The sequence below is a fragment of the Glossina fuscipes genome, unplaced genomic scaffold (genome assembly GCF_014805625.2).
Source record: "Glossina fuscipes isolate IAEA_lab_2018 unplaced genomic scaffold, Yale_Gfus_2 28, whole genome shotgun sequence".
NCBI lineage: Eukaryota > Metazoa > Arthropoda > Insecta > Diptera > Glossinidae > Glossina > Glossina fuscipes.
The window spans coordinates 17,245,296-17,258,097 of NW_023998423.1; positions in this window are offsets into that span (position 1 = coordinate 17,245,296).

A 12,802-nucleotide genomic window follows, 5' to 3' on the forward strand; every position below is an offset into this window, starting at 1 on the left:
TTATATAGATTCCCGGACCATGAATATCCCCGAGTATATATTCCCATAACATAAATATCCCCGACTATAAATTCACAGACCATTAATATCCCTGATCATAAAGTCTTGATTTTGTTACTTTAAAAATTAGCCTAAAAATATGCTAACATTTTTGTGTTAAAATCAAGATATATAAATTTTATTCGAAAGCTCACAGAAAGCGTTCAGTTTGCTCGATTCTGAGTTTTTTGTTGAACAAATATAAAAAAGCATACACTCTACACATCTTATGGAGTATATTAAGTCTTTCAACTTGATAGAACCACCAACATAGACTTGAGATAGACGCGCAGCTCATTATATCAATCGATCCAGAAATGATTCAGCAAATGGTTAGGAATGTATTTCAATCGAACCCGAATCACCTTAAAAAATTAATTGGATTGAAGCTGTTTTGCGACGACGACCCACATATATAGCGAGTTATTTTGAAACAATTTAAACAATGCACTATTTTTTAAAACTCTCTACAAAAATCATTGGCTTTTAATAACTTGGTATAACAAACAGGATTACAGACATGGTGTGGTCAGTTTTTCAATCTGCTTGCAATAAATTAACTTACGGTTTTTTTTATATATTTATAAATATAAGAAAAGAGAATTTTTTTAATCTTTTATAATGAAAACTATGTGAGATGAGCAATTTTGTATGCAAATTTATCCTGCTTAGTCTGCCACGCAAAGATACATATTCCGGACACCTCGCATTTTAAAGCCCTTAAGCAAAGTTAGCCTTTATATGGGAAACGATTTGACTTGTTTTGCCTCACGATTTAAATTTTATTAGTTAACAAGTTGTAACAGATGTAACAGTCATCCTTGCAAGACTCTAATGGTTTAGCTTGTCTTTATTGCAATTAAAATAAATTGTGAACTTCTCTTGTGAGGATTCTCGCGTGAGAGAATCTTAGAAAATGTATTTTACTAATTAAATTTTTTTTTTTTTTTTTTTTTTTTAATATGGACCAATCACTCAGGAGATGTTTCCTGGGTAGACAAAGAGATAGTTAAGTGGCTGCAGCGTAGTGGATAAGTACCGTAAATCCCTAAGCTGCCCATGACTCACTATAGTTACGACCAAGCTAACATTTCGATTTTATCCTATTTTCAAAAAAAAAAAAGAATATTCTCTTTCCATATATATTCAAACAAATGGTTTGGTTGAAATGTAATATATATTCTTTATTATATAAATGTATCAAAAATATGCATTCATATCCCCTTGTACATCTCCTGAATAGTTTTATACAATTTTTAGAGGCGTGACATATCGAACTTGTAGTGTAATTTTGTAGTCGCGAGTCTTCTCTACCATGCGTTTCTCAGTCGACTCTAAGCGGTGTTCTGCTCTTCCCGTCCCCTCTAGACTTAGCACTTTTCTTTTCTTAATTATTCCAAATTGATTAGTGTAGGCGCTCAGCCCATTTGTATTCCATGTTCTTTGTACTAAAAATTTAAGGCGATCTACACTTTATTCACTTAAGTGAATGGTTTCCAGAATTTTTTCCTATATTTACTTCGAGATAAGGCCATCTGCACCTGGTTTCAATTTCCATTCTTTTTTCCATTCCCTTTTCCTCTCTTCTTTACTCACTTATTTATTTACCTTTGGTAGACAGATTTCAATTATATCTTTAATTTAGCTTTGATAACTTCTATTTTAAATTTTAATTTTAAGTTTTATTTAAACTTTTATTTTAATATCTTTATTATTCAGCTGATAATGGATTTGTGGACGGGTTTCATTAAATAAATAATATAAAATAATAAAAATAAATTAACAATTGCCATTAGAAATAAGATACAATATTAAACTTATGCATATATCATAGTTGAGAAGAGACTAATTCCCAGCAAATGCGCCGATAAGAACCGAAAGAGGGCAACTTATACAAAGGAGTTCTACATCTTATAATTTAAAATCTAGTACGCTTATCGCCTGATAACTGCAAAGCTCGCAAAGTGACCAAATATAGGCAACTATAGCTTTTTATACCTTATACCACTTTTGGTACAAGTTTTGGTTTAGTTAGTGCGGATGCATGCAATACCCACAAGCACTTGATATAAGTCCATCCTTTCTTATTTTTCCGACCGAGTCGGAAACACTTTCCAAAACGATCTCAGCTTGCCCATCCGTGTGTCAATCTGTTTGTATTGTTTTTTTCTTTTCAACCAGCAGGTCGCAAACTTTAGAAATATTTTGAGGAAAATTTCCATAGCAACATGTTTTGGCCCTGAGGACGTTTGCTATTGAAATGGATTGGAATTGGACCACCTTTTCGACCACTTCTCATACAAGTCCTCGTTTTGTGTTAATAACTGTGTTAAGCGAAGTGGCGTAGGGTCTTTGATGGTGTGTCAAATCCAACTGTAGTGTTTTTATTTCTCTAATTCCACTTCACTTTGTAATAGACGACCGAAAATGTGTTTCGGAAAAATAATTTAAAGTACCTATGTTTTCGGCACATTTTGAATTGAACGTAGATGTGTTCAAGTTTTTGTAGATAACGATTATCGTAAATATGTGATATAAATCAAAGAAACACTAGCGTATATATATTTTTATACACATCGACGAAGGATAAGCGTACATTCATTTGATTGAAACGTTTGCAACATTTCGAAGGCAATGCATGGCATGGCTCCTACAGAATATATGCAATCTTCATCTCGATAAATTTCTGAATCTACCTAGTTATGGTCTTTGCGCTCATCTGTGTGGATGTGTAATGAAGATGCTCTCTCTCTCTGGGTCTGTATGGATATGTAATAAAGATTCTTTGTCTCTCTCTTTGAAGAAAGCATTGCATGCTTTTGGATTAATATCTCGAAAACTTGCCCAATTGGTCAAAGGACACAGCTGGCGCGCAAAGCTTAAGCGCCTTGATTTTAAAATGCAAAAAAAAAAAAAAATTGCATTAAATTTCTCAAAGATTACAACGGATAGAAAGGCAAATAAATTTGTCTTCATACTCTGTGAATGTACATATCTAGCCTTATCGCCATCTCTCATTATAAAAATACTTCAATTATCAGCACATCTTGTGCTGCTGCTTTATTCTTAATTTACATCTTTATTTCTTAATAATATATTAATTAATTGCTATTAATAAACACTCTTTCGATGCAAGCAGAAGTTCAATATTCTTTAGCGCATAATTAATTCCTTTGTAGGTGACATAGAATTCATTGTTATCAAGTATTTGTTATGAAATATTGTTCATCGCCTACGCTTGCGTGCAATCCATATATATATTGGCGGAGAAGAAAGTTAACTCCAACTGTTCTCGATTAATATCTTTTTCTCTTTTATCTGTTGAATAACGTTATGTTCAAAAAATTAGGGAAATTTTCAAATGAAATCAAGCATTAAATAATTGATCTACAAGTTTATGCTCTCTCGTCTAAAGTAATCGCATTCGTTTAAATAAAATTATGCGAACGATTTGATCAGTTGACGAACTTGATTTTTCGGTATAGCATTCAAAAAATCCTCCTTGATAACCTTCTATTAACTAAAAATGGAAGTTCTTTCAATCGAGCAAAGCTAAACCACCCAATCACAGCAATTTTAAACGAGTACAATGGCAGGCCGTGAGTTTGAATTTTGCTAGCGAAAGAAAAGGTACATTATCTTGATGCAAATGATAAGGAGGTAGATAAGTTCTCTTCCCATAAAACTGGATGTTCCTTAGGAATAGACTCATATAAGCAACTGAAGCTGATAGCCTAACAGTACCTATGAGGTCTCTTATAATTAATTAACGATCTCTAAATGCAAGATCTTTAATTCGGTTAACATCTTCACTTAAGCCTCTTAAGCCTCTATACTTTTTAATGTATTTGTAACATTTGTAAACCCTTGATTCCACCAGTGTTTCATGGCCACAACACATTCTTAATGCATCGAAGACATCTGCCTTGTTTTTCAACATTTTTCAATGACAGTTATACTAGTCTACTCAGAAAAATTTGAAACATTGAATTTCCCCTTATATTTTGAACACCATTTTATAATTACGCCTCCTTTAAAAAATATTAAAAAAAAGAAGAAGCGAAACTTTTATTTATATTTTTTCTATAAAATAAATAATAATCAAAATATGATTTCAGTGAAATTAGGTTCAATTGATTTTTACAGATTTCTTACGACTGGATATTAGGCAGACCTCTTAACATTAAAGTCGAAAGAGAAATATTTCGAGGTAAGCTAGCATGGACGTTTGTACTAACGATTTATTATTGTCTGATTTTAGTCATTAGCTTCTTTACTTTTTCAGAAATAAAACAAAGAAACGCAAAAAGAGATCTCATTATAAGGATAAGTGCAAAGCGAAGATGTAGTGGAAAACTCAAGTGAAATCGACCGTTTTCTGTTCTCGCTATATTCACATTTGTTGTAAGTAAAGAGAGAGCCGAAGCAAAGGGGATTAAATTTTTGGCAAGAAATTAATTTATCAAGAAAAGCTAATGATGTTGAAATTAAAAGTGAATTCTGTAGATAAATATTTACATTTACTTAACAACTGTCGACAATGGATAAATTAGAAAAGAAATAATTTATCTGAAATGAAGAATATGTTAAATTCATTAGTCGATATGAATGAAATGAAATATGCTCGAGACGGCAAACATATCTAATATTTCTATGATCGGACAGTAGGGAGCATGACTCTGTTCTTTACCATCTTGCGAACTTATCCAAATCTTTATAGGTGTTCTTCTAATTAATTAACATCTGCGCCAAATTCGTTGTCTATATCTGGAATACCTAACGGAGCGCGCTTGTTCTTTTTTTTTCTCATTTGAAAAATGTGTAAAAATTTTCAAACAAAAAACTCGCATAAAATGTTGCTTCAGATCTCAAAGCAAAAAATCTATTTTTTAACCGATATTTTTAAAATACTTGTTGATTTTATATCCATCTTCGAACGATGAGTGGTATATCCATTTTGTCAAAACGTTTGCAACGCCCAGAAGAAAGCATGATCATTAGATTCTAAATCGATTTAAGCATGTCCGTCTGTCCGTCTATGGCTGTTGTTAACGTTCTCATGGCAGCAAAAGTGAAGCTCTCGCCTTCGGGTATAAAAGATTCGTTCCCGACCGAATTTAATTTTCTTACTAATTTTGAGATGAAATAAAATTTTCTTTGGTCCTAGCCATAGTCACTCGGTAACAACATAACACTTACCGATTGGTTAGACACAGACTAGGTTGCGATCACTTTCCCATCTCTTTCTCTCTTTGTTCACCGTTTTCTGACTGTCACCATGTTATAGGAATACAGTTGACATTCCCTGGTTGATCGATTATATTAAGAAAGAAAACATGTAATGTTTTGTTATATTGCTTTAATTTTTGTTGATAGACCAAAGTCGGCTATTTCCGTGGGCCGTGTTGAAATAGTTGCTTCAATTTTAATATTTGGTATCTCATCTAAAATCGGTTGAAAAATTATCTAGATCGTTAAAAACTCATGTTGCATGTTTCCTTTTCAAGGTCAATGAATTCGAAACATCATTTATAGCTACTTTGCGACGTTGTGACCGATCACTAGTCACAACTGAAGATGAATGTCTTTTCTTGTTGTAGTCTTATTGGCTCGGCATCAATCGTGATATTCTGAAGGAATGGTGACAGTGAAACAAGTTCGGTAGAGCTTTCACAAAAGTTGACAGCCCTGGATTTTAGAACTTTAAGACTTTGGTCTTATATCTCTGGCTAAATTAATAATACTAATAAAAAAACATTCAAATATGAATTTTGTTATAAAACAAAACTGTTAAGCCACGCGAAACGCAAAAAAAAAAAAGAAAGAATACTTTATGACTTGTGACGTCTCTGTGATTCTGCTCAAAATGCGGCTAAAAGTAAGATAAAAATAAATTATTAAATTTTTAAATTTTTATAAAATTTCCAGATCAAGCTCTAAAATCATTTAATTTGACTCAAGAGTTTATCATTATCAGAAAAAAGAAATCTGCCCGCTATATATACTTGTATTGTAAATGGATTGTACAAACATATATAAAAGGTATTTAGGATTAGTTTCATATTTTTATATATATTTAATGCCTAAACAAATATTTTTTAACTTTTTATTCGTAAGTAATATCGTCGTAAAAATGGCCTCATGCTTTAATCTAATGATATACAGCTTGTTTGCTCTAAGTTTTAATTAGTGTGAGAATTTTTCTTCATAAAAGTATATAAAATATAATAACAACAAAAAGTTGATTATGAATTTAAAATTTATATATTTTTATGTCTTCCTTGTAAATAATGATTTAGGGCAGTAAAGCAAAATACGAAACATGGCCTGCAAAGGCAAGCTGCAACATTCGTCAGATCAGTTGTAGTATAAGGAATTAATTCCTTTCAACTTTCTTGACATGTTCCTTTCGTTATGTTAGCAATAATGGCGTTTTAAAAATCTGCATTGATGTTCGTTATTAGACATGGAAAACGACAAGTTCAAAAAAATCATCCCATACTCCTTCCATACTTGATTTGCTTAAACATTCAAAATAATGATAATAACAATAGTAATAAAAACACAAATGAGAGCAAGGCCGACCATTAGATACCCTGTACTACTTCTTTTATTACAGTCATTCACCCGCTTTGGGAATACAAAATTACACATTATTTTCTTACGAAGACACACTTTTCATGAAAGACCGTATATTAGAGAATGCCCAAAATATCAAATGACGTCATCCAGATTTAGCAAGCTTAATTTACTTCTCAAAAATTTTACAATTAATTATTTTTCGTCATAAAAGAGTAGCAATTAGACTTCCTAAGGTCTTGCTTTTCATAACAAAACCTATATATGTTGGGGTCCAAAAAATCGATCGATGTGCTCGAAATTTCATACCGTTAATTTTTCTTGCTCAATCGCTACCATGGAGTGATGGTTCATCATAAAATATTAAAGATTAAACTTTTTTCTAAAAGGCTTACCATATAGAGTGGGGCCCAATTTGTTATATGACATTACAATTTTTTTTTTATTATACAATTTTTTTCTATATAACATCTTTGCAAACAAGGTATTGTTTTTCCTTAATTCTAAGTACACAAAGTACAAAGTGTACTAAACACCATCAAAATATCTTAAAAATTTGCGACCTGTAACTTGAATATAATAATACCTGGACAGACATCAGACGAACAGACAAGCTTAAATCAACTCAGAGAACGATTCTAAATCGATATATAAAAGGTGGCTCTTTCTTAAGCTCTTCTGCATGTTATACACGTCTACATAAAGTTAATATACTTTGTACCACTAGTTCTGTAGGAAGTAATAATAAATGAAATCACAGTAGAGCGCCACAGTCCTTAAAATAAGTCATTACATGCGAAATGGTTGAACAAGTGATGCGATCCAAATCATTTTTAATAGCGTTAATCCTTAGCACAACACGTGAGTGTATCAAATATCATAAAAATATCTCGAAAATTGCAGATTGAACACAAGAAAAAAAGCTGGGTAGACGGAGAAACGGACAAAAGCCTACATCTCTTCAGAAATTGATCGATATAATAAAAGATTAGTCTGTCTCAACTCCTCCCTACCACAAGTGGTGTAGAGTGTAATATTAACAATAACTTAACCTTGTATTAAGAATGAAATGCAGGACATGCTGACCAAATGATCAGAGATGGTGTTGTATACTAATGTCAGATCGATGTTAGATTTACGTGAGTAATTTCTAATAAATACCTGGTTGGTTAAAAGCACAATCACTTATCATGGCGTCATCATGTCCGTCTATCCACTTGCGCTTATTACGATTCCGGCTTTAATAGTTTGCGTACATTCTTGTGTTTCTTCTTTCTTTGTCTTTCTTCATAAATTAAAATTTCAAAATTATCTGAATCGATTCGTTAAGTGACTTAAAAAGCACTTTTTTTGCAAAAACATTTATGTTAATGTTAATGCTATGTTCACTTTCCTTATTTGTTTTCGTATGCTATCTTTGGGTTAGTTTTGAAGATAAGCAACATTGTCACTTCAAATTATGTAATATCACGCCTACATGTTCATAGCACGTTACGCTTACTTTATTGATCTATATTACCAAAAACATTGCGTAAAAATATTAAGTTTAAGTGAATCGTATTTTTTTTTAATTTCAATATCAAGGGAAACATCAACGTTTTCATTCTAGAACTTTGATTAATTCAACTGATGCATCAGAAATCAAGTGAATTAAAAGATAACTTTTCCTGAGATTAAAAAAGACCTTATTGAAAGCTAAGCCAGCCCTTCTAAAGATGTGCTTATGTATGCTTATTTCGCTACCATATAAGGCTTTAATAACTGATTTCAGTTTTTGAAATATTTATTATAATATAAATGAATGACCAACAGGCGTATTCCGAGCAATATCGCAGAGACGACACAGATCACAAGGTAATGTTTTGTTTTATTATTTGCATAACCTAATAACTTCGTTTCATAAAAGAAATTGATATCGGAATATTTTACTGTGAGTACTCCTTAAGAATCCTAAAGAAAACACAATGTTTTCCCTTGTGACTAGTGACTGGTGACAGCGCGAGTGCAAGTGTATTAAATGCTTAGAGGCTATTAAACAAAAACAATTGAAACCTGGTCAAAGGAAAAGCCTTGAAATAATTTAACTGTTAATAATCGAAGCCGGATTGATCAAGGAGCTATTCAATTATTATATAGCACAAATTTTTCAAAGAAAAAAAGCGATTCATTCTTGTAAATCTGTCACGCGAGTACGTGTTACCATTGCTGAGTAGAATCATGTTAGATGCTTGCATATATTTTGATCAGTTTTTCATTTAAAGAAGGAATTTGTTTTAGAAATTATTAGTAAAATATTTTCCATCATTCTCCACAACTTTTTTCCATCTTTCTGGCAATACCGTGTCGAAAGAATGATATTTGTTTTGGCAGCGATCCAGACATCGCACTTCTTCAGCATTTCGGAACCCTTTGCCAGCCATGCCATACTGTGTCGATCTGACCAAGTGGTGATGAGAAAGCGCTTTGTCTAGGGAGCAAGCTGAGTGCGGCAGAGCATCCCATTCGACCTTCAAAAGTGTATCCTGCACAATTCTTTCAACGTGTGGCCCAACGTTGCCATTTTTTAACACTATTGCTGGTGTTTTTTGCAACAATACATGATTCAAATTATCCGATTGACATCGGTAGACATCTACAGTAACAGCTTCATAGGGTTTGAGCAGCTCGCAATACACTGCACCTAACTGAGTTCACTGTGTGTATACACAGCACAACTTTATGGCCATGATGTCTAAGTGAATGGCTCTCCTAGACTAACCCATGACATTTTGCGCTTGGAATTGTTGTAGCTTATCCACTTCTCATCGCAATTAGCCACAAAAAACTTTCCTTTTCCTGTTTAGCAAGCAATGAAAGCACGGTGTTCAAACGGTTCGAAATAGGATACTCAGTCAATTCGTTTGGCTGCCGTTTTCCCTTCTTTTAGGTCTTGACCATCGCATGCAGACGTCTAGGAACAGTTTATTCATCAACTACTAAGCTGTTCGAGGGTTCTTTGAAATTTTGAATCGGGTCTTCGTCCAAGAAAGCTTGTGCTGTCTTCGGACTCTTTTGGTCTTCTAAGTCATTCTCGTCATGGTCACTTTTAAATCGTTGAAACCAAAACTGACAATTGAGATATGATGGAGCAGCATCACCCAAAGCCTCTGAAAGTGTTTGATGGGCAGATTTTTTCAAATCAAACAACAAAAGTAATGAATCCCGAACATGTAATTGTTAGTCTTCCGTAATTAGCATCGAATAGGTGCCGCTGATCAAAATACTTCTATTAACATCTATTATAATACAATTAATTTTTGATGAATATTTCTTAAACTCTTTTCCTCTAAACATCGATTATTTCGATCGATTGTTCGCGATATATCGCAAAATCTGTGAATGAATCTTAGGAGGAAAGATGACAGCATCTCCAAGCCAGATCACTTAAATAAATTTTGAGAATAACACTTTAAAAGACCAGCGGAAGAGAAATATTAGAATTTTAAATATAAAGACCTGGTATCAGGAAACAGAGCTAAGAAGTTATATAAAACACTAACGCCTGTCACGCTCTTGTATTATGAATAACATTAGTGCCAATCGAATTTCTCAGCGAGAAAAAATGCTTTCTTTTTTAAAATGCTTAAAGTATCCTACTTATCGTTCATACGTTAATAATTAACTTTTTTTCACTGCAACCATCACGGAACGGTCGAGGGTATACTTATATTGTCATAACGTTCGCAATACCCAGAAAGAAGCTTCAGAGAATCAATAAAGTGTACACGTTATTGATCGGAATCAAGTCTGAAACGTTCTAGGCAAGTGCGTCAGTCCTTCTGTCCGTCCGTCCGTCCGTCCATTAGCCGCAAAAATGGATGAATCTGCTAAACACAATATAAATTTCCGCTTTTATTCTATCACGCCTACCCAACCTTTTAAAATATGGAAATTTAATCTTCTTCCTTTTTTTGAGTCTTTTCCACAATACTAATGATGGGTATCAAAGATTCGGTCGCAACCGAATATAATTATTCTAACTTGTTTTTATATATAAAATGTTTAAAGAGAAGCGTATGAAAAATATTTTTTATTTAAATAAATATTTTGTGGAAAAAAAATTCCACTTCCACAAATCAACAAATGGTTGGCGATGTTTTGATGTAAAAATAATTGCTATTTTGCTTTCAAGTAAGAAAGTCATAAACACGATCTTTATAAATTCTTATTTATACAGAAGAGAAGAAAGCAAATGACAATTTTATTATAAGCAATTCTTTGGTGATTTTTTTTTTTTTTTCTTTTTTCTTGCATTTTATTTATTTATTTATTTTGTTTTTGTTTATTTCGTTTCTGTTGCAATTAGTAAATATTTTTTTTCTACCTTTATGTTCCGTATAATATAATTAATTATATTTCCAGGTGAAATGCATATAAAAAGCTGTCTCTCGCTGATTAAATTATTGCAATAAAATGAAAGATATGAGGAGAACGGATGGTCCAAGGAAAAATATAATAAAAACGAAGTGAAAAGGAAGACGTAACACAACAATAAAACAGTTCGATAAGTTAGGTTAGTGAGTACTCGTCACTACTCCGTCACTCATAGAAAAGTTTGTTAGCTTTTCAGTAAGATATGTCAGTCATTTTTACGAATATATACGGGTTATGTCCATTGTTAAGTAGTGCAGATGACATGCATGCAAATAAACACTATGTTTGCGAATAACTCATTTACACGTTTCCATGAGATGATAAGCATATAAGAAAGCACTGAATGACGTCAGTGAATGATTTTTATGCCTATGTGTGTAGTGTGATCATCATACATGCCTTTTTTCGCTTTACTTTAGTTATGAAGTTTATCTTATATATATATATATATGTGTGTGTGTGTGTGTGTTGCGGTTGTCTCCAGTCGCAGTGATAAACTTACTTACTGTGCGTGCGTGGTTTGATAAACAAAAACGTCTCTCTATATATATAGATAAATTTGTCGTTAAGTACTAATTATTATCAGTCAGAGGGCTTATCACATTCCTCAAGAAAGTGTTTTGATATTATTTTTAATCTTATGTCTTATGACTTATGCCTTAAGGGAAAATTACTATAATTATTTAATTTGATTGAACGCTTTTCACGTTGATCATATCTACGATATATGTCTTTTTGTCACGTTCTTTTCGAAACCCTTTACCAATTGTTACTAGGTTAATAACACTTACTATAAAAAAAAAAAAAAAAACAACAAATAAGAAAATTATTTTGATTTATTTTTATAACAATCACCGTTATCCTGTAACAAATTCAAAAAATGGCAACAATATATATAAGCGTACTCGATAATATTGGGTTAACGTGGCTGGTTTTTGGTACAATTATTTTATGAAAATTTATATTGTGTATCTGTGCTAGTTTATGAGCAACGAGCAAAGGACACAAATTGCAATGGGGTTCTTAATGTGTTGTTGCGGGCGTTTTCTTTGACCTGCTTGTCGATATCTTCTTTTTTGCGAAGGGAACAATATTTGCCATAGATACTACATAGTTACACAGACAGACAGATGGACAGACGAACAGACAAACATGCTTAGATGTCTTCCGAATATGTATCTGCCCAAAAATTTGTATACTTACAAAGTTATTGACAAAAATAAAATTTTGATATACCTCCATATACGGTAAGCGTGACTAGTTTTTTCCATATCTGTACATCACCCACAGAGTATACGATCAAATTTTTGTACATTACTCTGCTGTAGTTTATGAGCAATGAACAAGAAATCAATTCTTTATTCCTTTTGTAAAACGACGGTGTTCTCAGTTTAGTTGGCGCTGTACGTGCGTCCTTTCATCGATTTGGCCCATTTTTAATTTCAACCAGCGTGCAAGAGCTTTCAATGTTTCTACGAATTCGAAGGCGAGATTTTGATTTTTGTGAGCAAGAGAATGTTTACAGTAGACATTGCACAGACGAGAGACAGACAGGCGGAAACGCTTAAATCAACTCGGAATTCGATGCTGATCAAGAGTTTGTATACTTTGCCGGGTCTTCAAAGCTTCCCTTTGATCTTTTGACAAAATGGCTAATCACCCTCATCCCAAGATGATGGATATAAAATCAAAAGCATTTGTATTCACTACCAAAAGGAAGTAGTGTACTTTATCTCTGTGTGTGTGTGTGTGTGTGTGTGTGTGTGTGTGT